This window comes from Phaethon aethereus (assembly GCF_964289735.1).
Source record: "Phaethon aethereus genome assembly, chromosome: 2".
Taxonomy (NCBI): Eukaryota; Metazoa; Chordata; class Aves; order Phaethontiformes; family Phaethontidae; genus Phaethon; species Phaethon aethereus.
Window position 1 is genome coordinate 73,633,607 of NC_138582.1, and position 18,750 is coordinate 73,652,356.

General features: G+C 39.1%; 1 protein-coding gene across 1 annotated transcript in view; it reads left to right on the plus strand.

Annotated features, from left to right (window-relative positions):
• The window catches only part of MOCOS (molybdenum cofactor sulfurase), a 232,172-nt gene that overhangs the window by 1,137 nt on the left and 212,285 nt on the right, over window positions 1-18,750 (plus strand). The gene's annotated exons all lie outside the window — the stretch shown is intronic.

The following is an 18,750-nucleotide window of genomic DNA, read 5'->3' on the forward strand; positions in this document are numbered from 1 at the left end:
TTTTGGTGATCAAATGCAGGAGTGGGCCTTCTCACACATGGATGTTTGTAGTAAAGAATGGAGTTACACTTTGCCTCTAGAGGGATGTGGAAAAAAACTTAATTTCAAGCAGTAGTTTGAGGAACTTTTCTTTAACTAAGACTCAGTAAATTAATTTTACAGTCTTGTATTAATTGCATCAATGAAAGTTTGCAAGACACTGCTTGTCCTAAATTCAGGCCAAGATTCTGAAAAGTGGGTGTTTTGTAACTGAAACATTGTTTAGATATTTAAGCAGATGACTTTTCAAAACTCCTGAGAATCAGGCTCGTTTCTCATGAGTCTCCCCAGTTTTGAACTAAAGTGTATCTGCTAATGAATGGTGTGTGGTGGACCAGTCTGGGTTCCCAAATGGAACACAGGTCACACAGATAATTCAAAATAATCCCAGAAAAAGATAAACAAAACCAAATGTATGGTATGAAACAGAATCTGTCATAATATTAGCTAATTAAAATCACATAATAGTCTATGGTAAGGTGATCTAGGTTGCAAATTCCTTCTGCCCTTCAGAATTTTAACGTGTTACTCGATTCATAAATTATCATCTGTTTATCTTGAAAGCTTGTCACCTCTGTGAGGAAGATCAGCATCCTTAACTGATCGCTGTACATACACGTGGTGTACTGTCTGGGATTCTTGTCTTAAAAACAGACACTTAAAATCACAGACACTTCTCTGTCGTCAAGAACTTGCGCCTTCTAGTGATGCCAGTAATGCCAAATGAAAGGTGTCCAGGGACACATTCCTAGGCTGAGTGTGTAAGGCTAAGTGTCCTCTGCCTTATACACCTGTTTGTCTCAGAGCTGACCAGTTGGACTGGTCCAGGACAGAGTCCAGGAACTGGCTGACAGTGGAGCAGTCAGGATGATAAGCGTGTTGCTTGTACTTCAGGCATTTACCTACTTAAGTATTTTCAGTAACCTGCTGAAACATGCATGTTGGGGGATGAGGCAGAAGTTTTACATCTCTGGTGACCTTGGGTCAGCTTTACGGGTAAGTCTTGATTGTACAAACACCAGTTCAGTAAGGAACCTGTAGCTCTTCATGACCAGTTGATCTCTACTGGGTGTCTCCCTGCTGCGCAAAGGTGCTGCAATTTAATCCCTTCTACTAAAGAACAATCTTAACTAGTTCCACTAGGCAAAAGAGAATATTTTAGAATCTATAAATATAAAATATTTAGAATATTTTATCTCTCTATTTTTAGAGATTAGTTAACAGTAATGTCTTGCTCTGCCTGTTTATTTGGGTCATGCCTCAAAGATCTTTCCATCATTAAAGTTAGGTAAAAATCTAGATTTTGCTGCTAACTTTTTATGTGAACAGAATTTTCGGAGTCCCTCTCTGGCTAGCCATGAAATAAGCCTAATGCTCAATTTTGGAAGTGTTGTCTTCTTATGTTCAGCATGTAATAGTAATAATTATTGCATATCAATGTTTTCAGTTCTTCTTGATTGGTGATACTTGGTGTCACCCATGAAGGGAAGGGAAGGCAGAAACCTTTTCTGTGTCATAAACCTTTGCCTGTATGGTGCTAGTGCTTCTGTTGTAGCTCTAGTGTGAAGAGTTGCACGAGTGCCTGTTTGACAAGAAGGTACAACAGATGTGTGCAGGGAGCACCGGCTGCTGGACATATTAGAAAACCAGGATTTTACTTGTGGTCCTATCAAAATCTGTGGGATTTTCGCTCTGGGCTCCATCAGAAGGAAAGTTAGGGTTGTACTGAGAGTGTTGGGTGTTTCCCCTTCGATTTTTCTGAAGGGATAAAAGGAACTACTCTGCTTCCTTGAATCAGCAGGGGTCTGTCCTGCTGGCACAGAAGCCTTAAATTTTACCCTTTAAGCCAAGCTTTATCTTCTCTTTTGTAATTCAGGGGCTGTTAGCTGATGGCTAAAGCAGCCCCTTCTAAAAATATACGTGGAGTCTGTGAAACAGATCCCTGTTTCACAGGCAGTAGCCAATGTACAATATGTGACCTTGACTTTAATCTTGTGAGCACTGTGCCCTTATCTGTGGTGTAGGATTGTAAATTACACTTTAGAAATGGATAAAGGAATCAGTGGGAGTTTATAGGTTCTGTTGTTCAGTAATGGGGATGAATATGCTTCTGTGATGTTTATCATAGCAGAGAAAATACCAGCTTCAGTTTGTATCGTGGTTTTAAAAAACAAAAAGCTGACATGTGATTTGTGATGAAGCATTTAATCCCAAGATACCTGGAGCATTTAATCCCAAGATACCTTTCCAGTTTCAGTTGTGTGCCAGTATTCTCCTCTAAGATAGCTGTGTCTCTTTCAGTGGGAGCTTTCCAAGAGCGATAAGCAGTGGATACCCATCCCGCAAATAAAACCCAGCGTGTATTAGCAATCATGTATTGTTTAAGGACTGAAGATAGTCTTTAACTGAGGTAAGATGCACTGTCCCATTTAATGTCAAATCAGTCACTGTCCCGTACTTCAACAACAGTCATGAACACATGACAAATCATGCGTTACTTCAGTGGTATGAACATTTGTGGTACATGTGATTGCATACAACTAACAATAATGTCTCTTGCCTGTTAAACAGAAAGGCAAACTAAGCTTTCAGTAACAGAATTGGCCTTTGTTTCTTTGAAACTGCAATGATGTCTCATGAACTGGTCACTTGTAGTAGAGCTTATTCTGTCGTTCAGTTAGGGAACAGATGGGTACTGGATCTGACCTTACACAAAAATAATACTTTTTATTCATATTAACGGTAATTATTTGCACCAAGACTTTTTCTGTAAGTAGGACAATGGGAAAAGCAGGTCTTCTCCATGCATTTCAGTTAGTCCTCAGTGGCTCAGTTAGCGAAGATCAGCTCTGTCCCTTGAGAACAGAAAAGCCTATCTGTTTTGCCATGTTTGGGGTAATCTGGTGTTTTGGCTGAATTTCAGAAGTAGGAAATGCATTCTGGTGTGTCGGCTCAGAGTAATTTTGTTGATAGGTAGCTGATGCTCACATTTTATGAAGCTTGTAAAGACGAGTGTACTGTGAGCCTGAAGAGTTGTGCTCATGTCGTGACTGCAAATGTAGGTGTGACCTAGAGCAGGTTCTGTACTGCTATGCCAGTTTGCTTGCCTTTTCAAACCAGTAGTTCTACCACTCTTGGGTCTGAGGTTTTTTATTTTTCTTTTAAAAAAAAATATATATATTTGGAGTAATGTATCCTAAAATAATAGTTCTTGGGTTTTATTTTTTACATCTCCAAAGGTTTTTTGTTTGGGTTTTCTTTGGTTTTTTTTAAAGACCATTCTGTTTGATCTGGTAGCTGTCTTCTACTTTTCCTTGTGTTTTTTTCTTCTGATTTCCTAATTATTAATAATTTTTACTTGTGGATTAATCTGTTCTTTTTAATCTCGTTTTTCTTTTTCTCGGTGAAGACTAAGTGACCGTGTGTGTTCAGCAAAACCTTTTATAGTTAGCTTCTTTGAGCAAAATTGTTCTTTGAGCAAGTTAGCAATATGCAAGTCTTATCATGCCATTTAAAAACCAGTTTGATAATGAGGAATAAGTTTATTTTGATTCATTATTGTCTAAGGTTTGTGCTGAACCAGAAGCAAGGCATGTGCCATTTTATGGTCAGATGCAATACTTAATTGTGAGTTGCCTGAAGCCCACCTGCCCCTTGCTGGCCAGAATTAAGCTAGGCAGCTACAGTCCTGGGAGAGACAGCATCTCCTGGAAAGGTAAAATGATCTCACCCATGTGCTGAGACAGGCATTCGTTAGTGTTCATCCAGTGCTTACCTCTCCTGCCCAAAGGCAGCAAAAGCAACACTTAAGGGAAGGATGAGGCCGCTTTTGTTGTCTCCTTGGGAGATTCTGGGTAGCCAGAAGAGCTGCTAATTGTGCTGGAGAGTAAGTTTCACTGCGTTACCTCATCTCTAGCTCATCCTTAACAGAGAAGAAATCTTCTAAACCTCTTGTTTTGGTGTCTAAAGCTGAGAGCTCCTCTTCCTACCACTGTGCAAGGCTTTTTCGCTCTCTCCTCAGCAGCTGAGAGATCTCTGACTGGTAACCTTCTCCTGTCCTCTGTAGCCCCTCTGCCACAAGGTGATTTGATTTTGTGAAACACATTTTTTTTTTTGGGGGGGGGGGGTTGGAGGGAAGAAAGCAAAAGAAATTATATTTACTGAAGGAGGCTCCTGGTGGACAGTTTGAAATGCCAGAAGACATCTGGGAAGATGCATTTAGTGGCTGGAGAAGGAATGGTAGAAAAGGTGTGGTATGGGAAATGTAACTGCACAAGGACATGACAATTGTTTTGTAAAAACCAATATATATGCTTGTGTAAAATCTTAATGCTTCCTGTCAATTTGCAGTCAGCAGTAGTTATCTAAATAAGCTGTTATCTAAAGAGGAGGCGTGTGTGGAACATAAAGTAGATTTAGTAACATCAACTGTGTGTTAGTTTCACGTGTTTTCCTCTGCCTACATACAAGTAACAGGTACAGGTACTTACCTTGCATTTCGGGATTGGTATAATTTTTTTTTTATCTTCCTAAGAACGCTGATAGTGTTACCGCATCTTCTTGCTGATCTGCACACAAACAATTTGAATCACAGACTGGTTCCTGTCACATTTGTGAGGAGACGGAGATGTGGTTTCTGGAGGTATTATGGAAAAGGTGGTGTCAAGAATGAAAGGTGTGGGGAGTGGATGTCAGAGGTATGGAGAAACAGGGGTATAGTAGGGAAAGGAGGCATAAAGACAGGCCACAAAGCAGTAAAAAGTCAGACTTCATTAGTTTCATTGCTAATGAGGCAAGTTGCTATGCTTCTGGTAGTATTCCTGGCAGCCCAGATAGATCCTGTGCAGTGATGCTCTTTGCCCCTTCACCTTCTGTCCTGCTGTAGAGAAGTGATGGTTTGCGACGTGCCTGTGACAGGGATGCGACCCCAGGCAGGAAGCTGTTGTGAGAGTGTTATGCAGGAAAGTTGCTTTTTCTTCTGGTATGCGAAATATACATAAAAAATTGGAAGACAGGTCTTCAGGAGAGAAATCTTTCTCTCGACGCTATTTTATTTCCCCCTTCCCATTTTTAGGATTATACTGACTCACTCCTCCTTCCTTGTAGGAGCCAGGGGAATATGGCTTTTGCAGAGAGAAATAAAAAAGGTGTGGTTTCGTGCTCATTCAGATTAGTTCCTGGAGCAACAGGATCTAAAATGTTTTTAAAAGAAAGCTAAGAACATGACTGGACAGGATTTTTGTCACTTATGATGGTCTTAAAAAAGAGACATATCCAAGGGTGTGATCTTTTGGTGACATGGTTAGCTGGGGAAGGATGATTATACCGCTAAGCATACTTCTTCTGGCAATATGCAGAATAATGTCCTAAATTAAAATTTGGAAAGATGACAAGAAGCTCATTTGAACAAATACTCATTAATTAAATTAATATTGTGTGAATTAATTTCATTAATGCACCATTAAACACCAAATATCACTGTTCATACCCGTTTGCAAACTTACGAACAGGTCAACTAAAATTACACAGTCATCAGAAAGTTTGTCCTGTAATTTCTTCCTGAGGAAGAAGTTGAAGCCCAGGATTTTCCACATTTTTATGTTCATGCCACACAGTGCATTAAAGTTGTCATAATTCAGTAATTTGGAACTGATGATATCAGTAACGGGTAGAAACATATGTTGTCTTTCTTTAAAAAAAATGACTTTGTATTGCTGTTGAATAAAACACACTGTTCATCTGCTGTGCCATTCATTTCCCAAGTAATTTACTAAGTAAATTATGACATGTGTGATGAGGAGTTACATTTTTATTATTTATATATCTACCTATAATTTCTTCCAGTGTAAACAATTACAATTTTCACAAAACAAAATGTTATTCAGCTGCTCTGGCAGTATGCAACTTTTAAAAAATCTGTCATTGTCTTTAATTCATCCAATGCTAGGAAAATATTTGTTACAAATTTAATCAATTTAGGAGTGCGTAAGTCCAGTGAGCAGAATGGGAGACTCTTCTTAATACCCTGTCTTATCTCAGTTGTGATGGACAATTTGCTTTGACGATGCGTGTTGCCTTATGAGACTGGATAAAAGCAGATAAATAAAAGTGGTTAACTAGCAAGAACTCCCTACCTGATGGACTGAATGGAGTAAAATTAAAGACTGCATGAAAAAGGAGCCTTTGCCAGATGCAGACATGGTACTTCCCGCCCCGCCCCCCCCCTTGCCTGGTGCACAAATTCCCTAATATTGTGTAGCTGGGAGACTGACTGAATTGGTGTTCAGACAAAACTGTAAGTAGATTATTGTGCTCTGTTGTCAATTCATCAATAGAGTTTGTGTTCACAAACAAACGAAACATTTGATCAATGAATAACAGCTTTTAAATGCATTCTCTTAGGAATGTGCATGTCTGAGAAGTAACGTATCGTAGAAGGTGGTCATGAAGTGTTGCAATATCATAATATCTTCTTATCACCTTAGCATAGATGTTTAGCGACAGGTACAATGCTGCCGAGGCAGTCTAGTAATACAAATGCAGGCTGACCAGTTGCCCTTGTGAAAAGAAGATAATTTAATACTACTACAATTGAAGAAAAACATATGCCATTTCAATTCATCAGAAGTGAATAAGTACATAAGAAATAAACTAAGACCTATGTGAGATATGTTTTGTGTAACAACGTTATATGCAAAAGACATTAAAAATGCAAAAATAACCTTTAAGGAATGGCTGCAAAGGTGTATTTTGAAGATAAAATAGAGAGAACAATACTGAACTGCACCACAGCTGACTTTCCTTGTTTCCTGGGACAGAGCAGCCCCTGTGAATGGGACTCTCAAACTCCTTTCCATTCTGTTGTTTACAACTATTTCTGATTTGACTGAAGTTTTTTCCATTAATGAAATTAAGCCCTCTGTTTTAGGGATTGTTAACTGTCCAGTTAATGTTTGATCAGAGAACTGTCTTAGTATTTCTCCAGGCTCACCAAGAGCAGAAATGTAGAGGGAAGGGAGAAAAACGATGACAATTTTTCTTTTTGGTTCATAACAACAATTCAGGATTTGATACCGTGAAATACTTTCCTTGAGAAGGGTTGATCATGAGTGGTGATTCCCACTCAGTTGCATTCTTTAAAGCCTCTCAGTGTCTACAAAACACTGAAGGAAGAGGATGGGCCTGAGTAAGGGGGAAAGGACACAGATGTATGGGGTGAAAGAGTAAACTGCTTTAAAATTCCTTTTCATACCACAAAAAGTCATTTCAATAGTAACTTTCATAGCTCATTATCAAGTTTAGTTTTAAACTTTCTGCCCTCTGTTTCTTTAGAGGCCTAGTTTTTTTTGGTTGAAAAATAGAATTTAAAGTCATCTTTGGGTCATAAACTACTATGTGGATAGAAATCAGACTTCTGGGAGTGAGGAAGAAAGTAATGATGATTTTGTTAGGAGCTGCCTTATGTTCAGGCTCGGTGAAGCTGATCTGCAGAGCACAGAAAGCGTCCCTGCGCCGCAGGGCTGTGGAACCAGGACTGTCTTTGACTGCGCAACTGCCACGGGTCCGGCTTCATCCGACCCGCTAAGAGAGAAGATGCTAAGATGAAGCCTTCCCGTGGCGCTGTGGGAACTCTCCTTGAGATGTAGGCTGTATTAAAACAAACCCTTCCTCCACCCCCTGTTTTTCAGTATCAACTTGCCCCAAGGGTGGGTCTAGGCCAGTGAAATGCTCTCTGAGGGTGCGATGCCATCTATTTCTCCTTTTATAACTCACTCTCTTGGTTATTCTTAGGGGTGTGTGACACAATGAAGTTGAGTACTTTGTGAATAATGAAAAAGTATAAATTCTAATGAGTTACATCAACTTTTTTTTTTACTGAGTTTCCTTTCCATCTGGTCTTTTTCAAGGATTGGGAGAAATCTTCCCCTCCCTGCCTGCCAGTTGCCAAATTTAAACACACCTGCTTGCATTGGAATATTTATATTCTGATTAGCTCTAATGAAAGGCAAAGCCAGCTTTTTAGCTTATGGGAGCTGAAGCTACCCATTAAAAAAAAAAATATATTAAAACCTCTGTTCTTTTAAATGTGTGGGCTTTTAAATGTGAGTTCACGGTGTGTAATGCTTGCTTGGAGGCAGTAGGTTGATTCTCCAAGCTTTGCATCACTGAGCATGACAGCTGCTGAGAGATTAAATAGCTGGTACCATCAGCACTTTAATCGGTTTTTCTTCCATTTCTGCAAGTACAGAGAAGGATAGGTGTATTTGTAAAGTGTGACGAGGATTGCACTGCAACACTTCTGGAATAAACTTCAGTGCCACTGGAGTGGGGGAAACTACCAAATAATCTCATGACAGCTGTCATATTTCCAGAAGTGCCTGATCAAATCTTCAAATCTGAATGCGAGATACCTTGTGGGTACATCCAACATCTAATGTCAGTCCCTTCTGCTTCCTTCCATGCTTGTAGTAGAAATGTGATTACGTACTGAACTGGTCAAATAGCAGTTAATTTATGATGATCTCCTTCAGGTTTTGTATTTTGATGCTACATGTAAAACTAATTATAATGAGTGGGTATTAGGAAGTTAGGGGGAAACCTGCCTTTGGCTAGTTTCAACCTCTTCAAATTCCTCCTAAGTTACTTGTTTATAGAATTTCCTGTGGCTTTAAAAATTACTAAGTTCTTACATGGATTGTACTGGAAGAGCATGAGAATTTTTCAAATGAGTAAAATTGATACTTACAAAGAGCTTCTGGACATGAGAGCGGGGAGTGGAAAGGAGCTCTCTTGTTTTTTTCCTTTAGGACAACAGATGAATTTGCATACTTTTTCTTACTAATCTGTCTCCCTGACTTGTGGTCCTTCTAGTCACTCTGCATATCCATTTTATTGGGCTGTAGATTGTATTTCCCCATAGTTTGAGAACAGAAATAGCTGAATCCAAGGGGGAAACCTTACTGTTTAGGCTCTTAATGTAAGTGAGCTATGGACAATGTTTTACACATTGCATCTACTTCACCGCGCTGTGTGTTCTGTGTGGGATGACACAGGAGAAGAGAGCAGTCTAGTCTAATGTAGTCCTCTGAGTATAGGCTGGTTGCGGTTCCCAGCTTGTAGATGGGAATATGAGAGGAGAAAAAATGAAACACTAGAGAAAAAGTCATATAAGCAAGAACCTACTCCTATCAAAACTGATTGTTTCTTATTGTCTCTCCACTGAACAGTCATTACAATGGGCATATGTAAAAATATAAACATAAATAAATATACATAAATGAGTGTGTATGTATATAAATCCAGGAATTTTAGTCTCACTGTGGCAAGAATACTAAGTTCCTAACGGTCATCTCCCTTAGCAGAGAGAAGTAAAAATGTTTCAAGTTGGGAGGGGGAAAGGGGGAAAAACAGAATGGGGTGGGCATGGGGAAAAGTTTACGTTTAATATCTTTCTTATATCCCTCTGTCAGCACAAGTTGGAGAAGGGAAGCCTGTACTTTGCTCTTGTAGGAAAAAAAAAAAAAGTCTGTGTACACTGCGCAGTAACTGATCTCATGAGGTTCACTTTATCCTGACTTTCTGTGGAGGTAAAGTACCGGGAATCTGGTATTTATACAAAATATTGAGGAAGGTTAGTTTCCAGGTCTATCTGGAAACAAACTTTGTCAAAGCAGATATCTCATGTGAAACCTGCATGATGTTCCGTGCAGCTAATTGCCAGGGTTCGTTCTAGGCTGACTATTGGGGTACCATTAATTGTGTTATGGTGGTGACTACATGTCATAATAGGGATCATTCTTATTCTGGTATTTATGGCACAATTTGGAGAGCAATTTTTAGAACTAGATGGATGTGGAATGAAACATGCAGAAACAATGGTTGTATGCACTGGATTTGATGCATTCTTTGACTTATCATTGTGTCAGAATATTTTGAACAAGGTTTTTTTTTTTTCCATTTTAATTGTTTGAGTTTTGGATACTCTGATTTGCAAGGTGGTGGGGCAGACTGAGACATCTGACTGAACCAGATTTACAATGGAAGTGATCTTACAATTCTTTGAAAATCAGGTCCTTCTTGAGGTAACTGTAACTAAGGACACAAATGAGGGCACCCTAACATGCTAATTTTAAAATTTAAGTTTTTATTTAAACATTTGATTTTGCGCTTCCTTTCCTTAGAGTTATAATCTTTTCCTTTACATTTTCCAAACACCTGACCCATGCCTTGGCCTTTCTGTGCTCCACTGGGAACCTTGGCTAACTATTTTAGAAGGTGTCTTTGATGTGTGTTTAGTTGTTTCATTTGTACATCTGTGTGGTCCTTTTGGTGAAAAATGTTCTTGCAGTTTTGCTAAAAATAAACCGTAATTACAAATTAATTTCATCTTAATGACAAATAAGTAGCTTTAAAATGCAAGTGATAAGAACCAAGCATGCTATTGTTGCCTTCAACATACTTGCTTTGGGGGAATATGGTAATATTATGCCCGCAAGCAGAAATCCAACAAAAAGTAGAAATTTTTAGGATATATAATAAGAGCTCATTACAGAAACTCAATAGTATTCTGTCGTGTCACTTGTAGTTACAGTTTTAGACTAACAAGTCTGAGGAAGTATTTGAAAATTAACAGCACACAAATTAGCTCCGAAATATTAGCAAATTACAATTAATTTTCCATTTATGGTAATACTGTTCGTTATTAATTTGATCATTCATTGTCATAAATAATGTTCACCTCACTTAAAATTCCTCTCTACCCTCGCTTCATGTTGCAGAATTGATTCCTGAATTTCTTAGCTTGCACAACTCTCAACTTGCCACCTGCCAACCTTTGCCTGTGTAAGGGGTAGGTGTGTTCATCAGTCTCTGGTTTGTACAGCATCAGTAGAAGTGGTCTATAAAGAAGGACCAGGCTTTAGCATGGGTAGGGAACTCCAGCACTTCAGTGTGTGTCTGATAGTTACGGAGACTCCAGATACAAAATTGGTACTTGTATGCAGGATCCAACCCTGTAGTCAGTACTGGAGGCAGAGTATGCTATATGTGTTTTTATCTAGATAGTGTTTTCAAGTATCTTGTGTCATAAACTAAGGATAATAGGTTGTATGAATTTTGTGTCTGATCTTGTCATTTATTCAGCTATGGCAAGACTATACATTTTGTGGGGGAAGACCTTGATTTTTAAGCGCATAATGTTTTCTCAGCTGCCTTGTGGTAAAACACAGTATCTGGTGTGGTGGCAGAGTTGTGATTTTAAGGTCAGACTTTAGAGATTAGGGAAACTGTGGAATATTTGTTTTTCCATGTATAATCTTTTATTCATTCTCAGTACTAGTCTAGTGTTAATGAGGCCATTTGTATTTAGTACTTTGAATAATTTATGGTGAAATTATGATTCTCTTTCATTTATAATGTCATTAGTATTGAAAGAAGCCCTTTAACTGAGAGGTATTACACCGTGATTTAGTGAAGTGCAGCAAAATAGTCTTTAGGTGTATGGTTATAAAATTGTGATAAAGTTGTAATTGCTTTATTGCTGGGTCCGTAAAAAAAGAGAAGCAACTGCGAAACTCATTTTTGTAGGCAAAAGTATCCTCTGGAAGATTGTTACCAAACATTAATTTCTGTATATTTGTATCAGTAGTGTCAGTTTATTACTGGGTTCAGGTTGCTTAGATATTTGTATTCTCTTAATCCAATTTTTGCTAGTACTCACTAACTTCACAGGTACCTCAAATCCTACTTTTATTTAAACATCGAGCACCCCAATAAACGAAGAAAAGTTGCAAAGGAGAAGAGTAGTTGACTGAATGGACTTGCATTGAGTTGAACAGCATTAGAAGTCAGTCCCCTGTACTGATATTCTCTAGTGAATGCAAAGTTATTCAAATTAGAAGTGTGCCTAACTCTCACCAAAGATATCCACCAGGAACTATTGTTAACATAGATATTTTAGATACCTTTGTTTTGTTCTGTCTTATTTTGGGGGGAGGGAGGGGACACTTAAGGTGAAGTATCTTTTCTTTCTTGAACAAAAGAAGCCCTAACAGAAATGCCCAACTTTGGTATGTTACCAAAAGTTGTTATTGTTTTTGTTGAGTGTTGATGCTGTTCTGTAGACCTTAATTTTGATTAAGTGAGACTGAAAGCAGGTGAGGTGACTTCTAGGTTATCTGCTTGCCAAAAATATCAAAATGTACAGTTAGAGAAGCGGTAGAGAAGAGAAGGTGGAAAAGAGCTGTAAGGGAAGAGAGTCTCCAGATTCACATCTGCTTTTCCTTATGTTCTGCTCTAAGCAGCAACATGAAAACATTAATTACCCTCTTAAGGGGATACTTATGTACATATATCCATATGCCCATCTCAGTACTGCATACACAGGCATGTTTGTGCATAATTGTAAATAAAGGTGTATAGTATGTGCTTAGGGGAAACACTCAATCACCTGGATGTCTTGAATACACTTCTGGAGCAGTTCTTCGTTTGATGTAACTGACTCTAGTAAGCTGATTTATGTCATTTTGAGATTCTGTTGCTGTTCCCTCTGTTATTGTAGCCCTCCTACTCCTTTTGTTAATGGATTATTAAAAATGTTGCACTTTTTTTCATTGATATCTGGACTTCCAGAGAGAGCATGCACACCCCAGAGATTGAATAACCTGTAGACGCCATATGAGGAGACAGCAATATGAGCAGCCCAGCATATGTTATTCAAAAAAGGAAAATTTCACTTGTTTCAAAGGTCATTTAAGCTTCTGTGCAGATAATAACCCAGCTCTTTAACTTGGCCTGGAACCAAAGAGGTAATCAGCATATTATGTTTAGGAAGTGCTGATTATAGCATATTTGTTAATGGTTTAACTCATACAGAGTTCAGCAGAGCCTCATAATTACGTCAAAGGCTCTGAATCAGACCTTGATGCATGGTATTATGTTTGAATGGAGCCTGCTTTTCTTCCGCAAAGGTGAGGTCTCTGTGACCTGAAGGCAAAGTTCTGCTCTGGTTATTCATTGTAGTACAGCTGGAAACTCAATCAGGCTTCACTTGGGTTCCTTTTCACTCACTGGACTTTGGAAAAGACATTTTTTGTCCTGTTGCAGCCCTTCAGAGGTCAGAGTACCTGACCACTGAAATGATAATGTCTGTACCCTATGCAAGGTGATGTCTCTTGCAGAGCCACAAACTCCTTCTTCTAAACAGCTGTATGGCGGTAACCAGCAGTGTTTTTTTGCTGTCCGACTTTATAGTCAAAGTAATGACCAAACCTCCAAAATCTGTGTCACATGGCAATAGTCCCTTTGAAAGAGGGTCATAAACTATGTGCTTGTGTCAACAGCTCAAGTGATTTTTAGTTTTCTTTCAGTAAGCCGTAACATGCCGGATGTCAGTGAAGTTAAAAAATTGGAATATCTGGAAGCTCCATGCTGTTATTCCTATTAAAAGCAGGCCTGTGTTAGGTAGGATTTCTCTCACATACTGCTGCGTTCAGGCCTCGTCATTAGGAAGCTGGTATTCTGTTACTTTTGTTAGAATTAGTTAACAATACTGTGCAGTTGTCATACTGTATCAGAATTAAAAACTGTGGTTTATGATAACATTATTTTTTGATAAATGTACTTTTTCATTCTTAGCATATTTCTGGAAATGGTTGTTGAAGACTTTGCATCTATGCTTGGGAAGACCCCTAATAAATGGAAGATAAGCTGTAAAAACTAAGTTAGGCCAAGTAGAATAAGGTATTAACAAAACATATATGCCAATGTGTAACTACATTCCTATTAAATTATTGACAGAAACCTGTTTGTGTCTGCTAGGTATTCATTTTGTTGAGTGGGAAAAATCTTGATTTCCAGTTAGTTGATACTTTTTGTAGTGAAGTATTACATTGTTTGTGGAGGTAATTAGGAAATTACAGTCAGTCCTGAAAAAATTTACAAAATAATTCTTATGTTTTAAAAAATCCAAAAATAAGAAATAAGTTTATTTTATGAATTGTATTATTGATGTCTGTAGATCTAATGTGAACTTCAGTAAAGGTGAAGCAATTAAGCATAATCTTATCATGTAGATTGGTCTGTTTACAGTTGAATAAGTTTCATTTGAGGTAGAAGCTTGGATCAAATGACTACAAAGTAAAAGTTAAACTGGCTTGCATGTGGGGGCATCGGTGCCAAAAGATTTTATCACGGAAAAATGTTTAGATTAACCCAATACATACCATAGAATAGTTTGGGTTGGAAGTGACCCATAAAGGCCATCTAGTCCAACCCCCCTGCAATGAGCAGGGACATCTGCAACTAGATCAGGTTGCTCAGAGCCCCGTCCAACCTGGCCTTGAAGGTTTCCAGGGATGGGGCAGCTACCACCTCTCTGGGCAACCTGGGCCAGTGTTTCACCACCCTCATTGTGAAAAAATTCTTCCTTCTATCTAGTCTAAATCTTCCCTGTTTTAGTTTGAAACCGTTACCCCTTGTCCTATGGCAACAGGCGCTGCTAAAAAGTCTGTCCCCATCTTTCTTATAGGCCCCCTTTAAGTATTGGCAGGCTGCAATAAGGTCTCCCCAGAGCCTTCTCTTCTCCAGGCTGAACAACCCCAACTCTCTCAGCCTGTCCTCATAGCAGAGGGGTTCCATCCCTCTGATCATTTTTGGGGCCCTCCCCTGGACCCTCTCCAACAGGCCCATGTCTTTCCTGTGCTGAGAGCTCAGAGCTGGACACAGGACTCCAGGTGGGGTCTCCCCAGAGCGGAGTAGAGGGGCAGAGTCACCTCCCTCGACCTGCTGGCCACGCTGCTTTGGATGCAGCTCAGGGTATGGTTGGCCTTCTGGGCTGCGAGTGCACATTGCACTAGGAAAGCTTATGCATAGTCTTTCATGCATGCTTCCTATCTCCCTAATAAAATAGGGAGATATTTTCCTATCTCCTGTGTCTCATTAAAATTAAATTCCCACCATACATTATATTCAATCTTAAGTAGTTACTCAGAAGCGATACTGAAGCTCTTACGCTTAACATTTTTTCCAATTATAGAAAGCACACTGAAAAATTGTTGCTGTCTCCTATTGTGGTTTCAGTTTATATTGGTGACTGGTTACTGGAGACAAGGTGATACAGGAGATGTTGGTCAAGCATTATACATGGACTTTTCAAGCATTAAACCTTTCTTTGGTTTTTCTGACTGCTAGAACAATTAGGAGTGTAAAGCAGGTAAGGAGTAACTGTTAGGAGTGTAAGCTAAGAGATGGGGATTTATTGGTCTGAGAAGGTATTTTTCCAGTAAAGTTAGGGAAAATTACTCTAGCTTTTAAAAATTCTGAGATCTTTTTCTGGAATGTGCGTTCTGCTCCCTACCCCAGGGCTCTCCAACCCTCTGCCCCCTCCAGAGAAAGCACTTCCAGCTGGAAGAGATGCCATTGGCGCTGGAATGGGTTATTTGGTTTATCATGCAATAGAAATAAAGGAAGATGGCATTTGTAGCCAGATCAGGTGGAGGGGTGCTATTGGTTTGTCGAGGGAGAAATACCTATTGAAGCCGAGTGGGTGAAGATAGGTATTAAAGAAAAAAGATGCTGACATGGGAAATGTGAGAGTACACTGACTCTGAAAAAAACCATAGTCTAGAGGTTAAGATGTCGTTTTTTACTACGGGGAAGCGATTCTGAAGCACCATTCTGGTTTGAGCAAGGTAGACTAATAACCTATCAATTTTTCATATGGGAGTAGCTTGGTTGATAAGTGTAGTCACCTGTTGCAGCAAAGGACTACTCACTGTGGGCCAGGAGAATCTTCTCAAACCACTTATCTTATGAGAGTGGGGTTCTGGCCAATGGCCCTTGCTTGCTTCATTTCACAGCCTTTGAATTTACATATTCAAGTTCTTCTTGTTAACATGGTTATTTTGTTTTATGAGTTTGTCTCTGAAAGATAGTCTTAATTTATGCTGAAGGGAAGCTTGTTTCTCTTACGCTTGTATTCCTGAAGTTGATCCTTACTATCTGTTCCTGGCAACAGATGGTTTGCTGGATGGTGTAAATAAACTATGGGCTGTAACTGTCTGTGGGGAACCTTGTGTGAAGAACTTCCACTGGAGCATAACTTTATTACTGGTTTGCAGTAGCAGCCTCTTTGCTGGAAAAAGCCAGCAGAGGGAGGTACTGTTGTGTTTGCCAAACGAGGCATTACACATTGTCTTGTCGTTGAGAAGAAATGCCAGCTGAGAAGTACTTCTGTAGAGCCTCAACAGTTAGGATAACTGATTTTTTGCTGTCTGTCATCCACTGTTCATTGCATGCACCAGTTCTCACATGGGCGTTTAATTATTGCTATGGTTGCATGTTCAACCCAAGGCTCTAACTCCCAGAAGCTCACAGTGATTTGAGTATTTCTGTGTAACAAAATGGAGTTTTAAGATAAAAAGGAGAAGAAAAGGGTTACTTTTTGTTTTTCTATTATTTTGAACTTAGCTTGTCTTCTCCTAGTTTTTTTGGAAACCCATAAAATAATTTAAAAGGCCTTCTTCTATATGTCACTGCACATTTCATTTGATATTTTTTGTATGGACTATTTAGAGGCACTAATTTGTCCTAGATTTTATATGAATCCAGTTAATTCAGGTCACAGAGCAAGAAATAGAACTGACTAGAAAAGTCAGTTTCAAACATTATCCTGACATGATGTTGTAAGCCTGTGGCTGTTTTATGGCAAGAATGGAGAGAAAAGTAGAGCAGGAGAATGCTACTAGAATGTTTAGCTAATGACCACTATTATAAATTATTATTATTAAGATTCCTTAAACATTGCTTTTTACCATCATGTTTACATCTCTAGTGGAAATTCCGAATGCCTCTTTTCTACACAAAAGTGAATGTTTCTGTGAAAATTTCAGCAAAACCAACAAAAGCATTTTCCAGTAATAGAAGAATGGGGAATATATTTTCTTTCAACTCTTCTTTCATTTGATCAATTGCATCAGAAAGACAGAAAAAAAGAGACTGAAAGATGATAGTATGTTCACTAGGGAGGTGTGAAAGCTAGTTTCAGTTTGGGTGAGCTACGGTTGTTTGAAGACTTGCATAAATATGAATCACTTGTGATTTATATTTCATCGAAAGATGACGAGATGGTCGGCTGCAGTATGTTATTTGCATGTAGCTGAGGTACCTCTGATTCATGCCCACAAGTAAGCCTTCAGCTGCTCTGGTATGCAACCCATTAAAGGTGTCTGTGGACATAAAATCATTGACTGCAGTACGTATTTAATCACGCCCTAGTGAGCAAAAAGTGAACACTGAATAAAGCTGTGTCTTACAGGTAGGCCACATGGACGAAGGTGGGTGGTGACTTATCCCTTTACTGCAGTCTCATTTAGCACAGGAGCTGGCAAATGATGAAATTTGATGGCACTTTTTTTTTTTTCCTGCAGCTGTGAAAGATACATTTCATAGGGTTGGATGTGACTTCTTAATAAATGTGAAATCCCTGCTTTCTTAGCACTCACATAGACCTCAGTACCAGCAAGCTGTAAACTATAAGCTGCAAGTAGGGCCTTATGTACATAGAATAGTGCCAGTGCTTGCTGGAATAACCCTAGCCACTTAAATAGCTTTTGTGGAGTTGGTATGGCCCCTGCTGAGGAGTACAGCAGGCAAAGAGGGTGTATGGTATTGACTGTAAACGGTTTTCATAATCTGTCTGCTTTGCTGTAGATAATAATGCCATGAGAGCAAATACTGCAGGCCAATAGCACATGGAGAAAAATAATGGGAACTTATTATGGATAAAAGTAATTGCACATTTCATGCTTTGCTTTTTGTAATCAGTCCATCAAGTCAAACACTAAAAAACATTAATTAAACACCAGTTTTCCACAGAACTCGGTAACTTGTCAGCGGCCCTTAAAGTATTGATACCATTATCCAGGTTGCTCACAGTCCAGTGCGGATCAGCATTTTGCAGTTGGTTGAGCTGTGGTTAGTCGAATTGATGAACTCGGTGGACTGACAGTGGGAAGTAGAATGTGCCCCATGGCTGCAGGCTGACTGCTGTGTTACTTCACCCGGCCTGTAGCAATTAAGTCAAATCATGCTGAGGAACCGTGTCTCCTTTAACTGCATGGTAACTGTTCAGGCTTTGGGCATCTATGGCCTTGTCCATCAAGCACTATGCTTTTGTGGTCGTTTGAAGAGCTCCTTGGCCCTAAGCAAGGGAAATAAAACATTACCTTGTCTAGGAGAGCAGGAGTGTTTAGGTGAGAAGCGCCTTATTATTCAGAAAAGATACTCTGGTTTTGATAGCTTTTGTCTAAATCAATGCCAAACGGGAACTGAAGGTACAGATAACAATATTCACTAAATGTTTAATCCAGAAAATACCCAGCAAAAGTAGATCTCAATTCATATTAATAGGATATTTTTTCTTTTTTTTTTTTCTTTCAATATACTTCATTAATGTTTTTGCAGAACCAGGATCTTTATCTGTCTCTACAGTGTGTGGGCATATCATGCCCTGTATCATCATGAGATTTCAGGCACTTTTATAAAGGTTATATGTGGTGCATACTTAAAGCCACTTTTGACATTTAATTTAGGAGCCTCCCTGGGGGGGACCTAAATTCTTATGCAGTCAATGGAAAGAGGGAGCTGCCTCTAAAGGGCATCTGATTGGCGTCTGACTTAGATGACTAAAATAACTGAGGGACCTGATGTGAT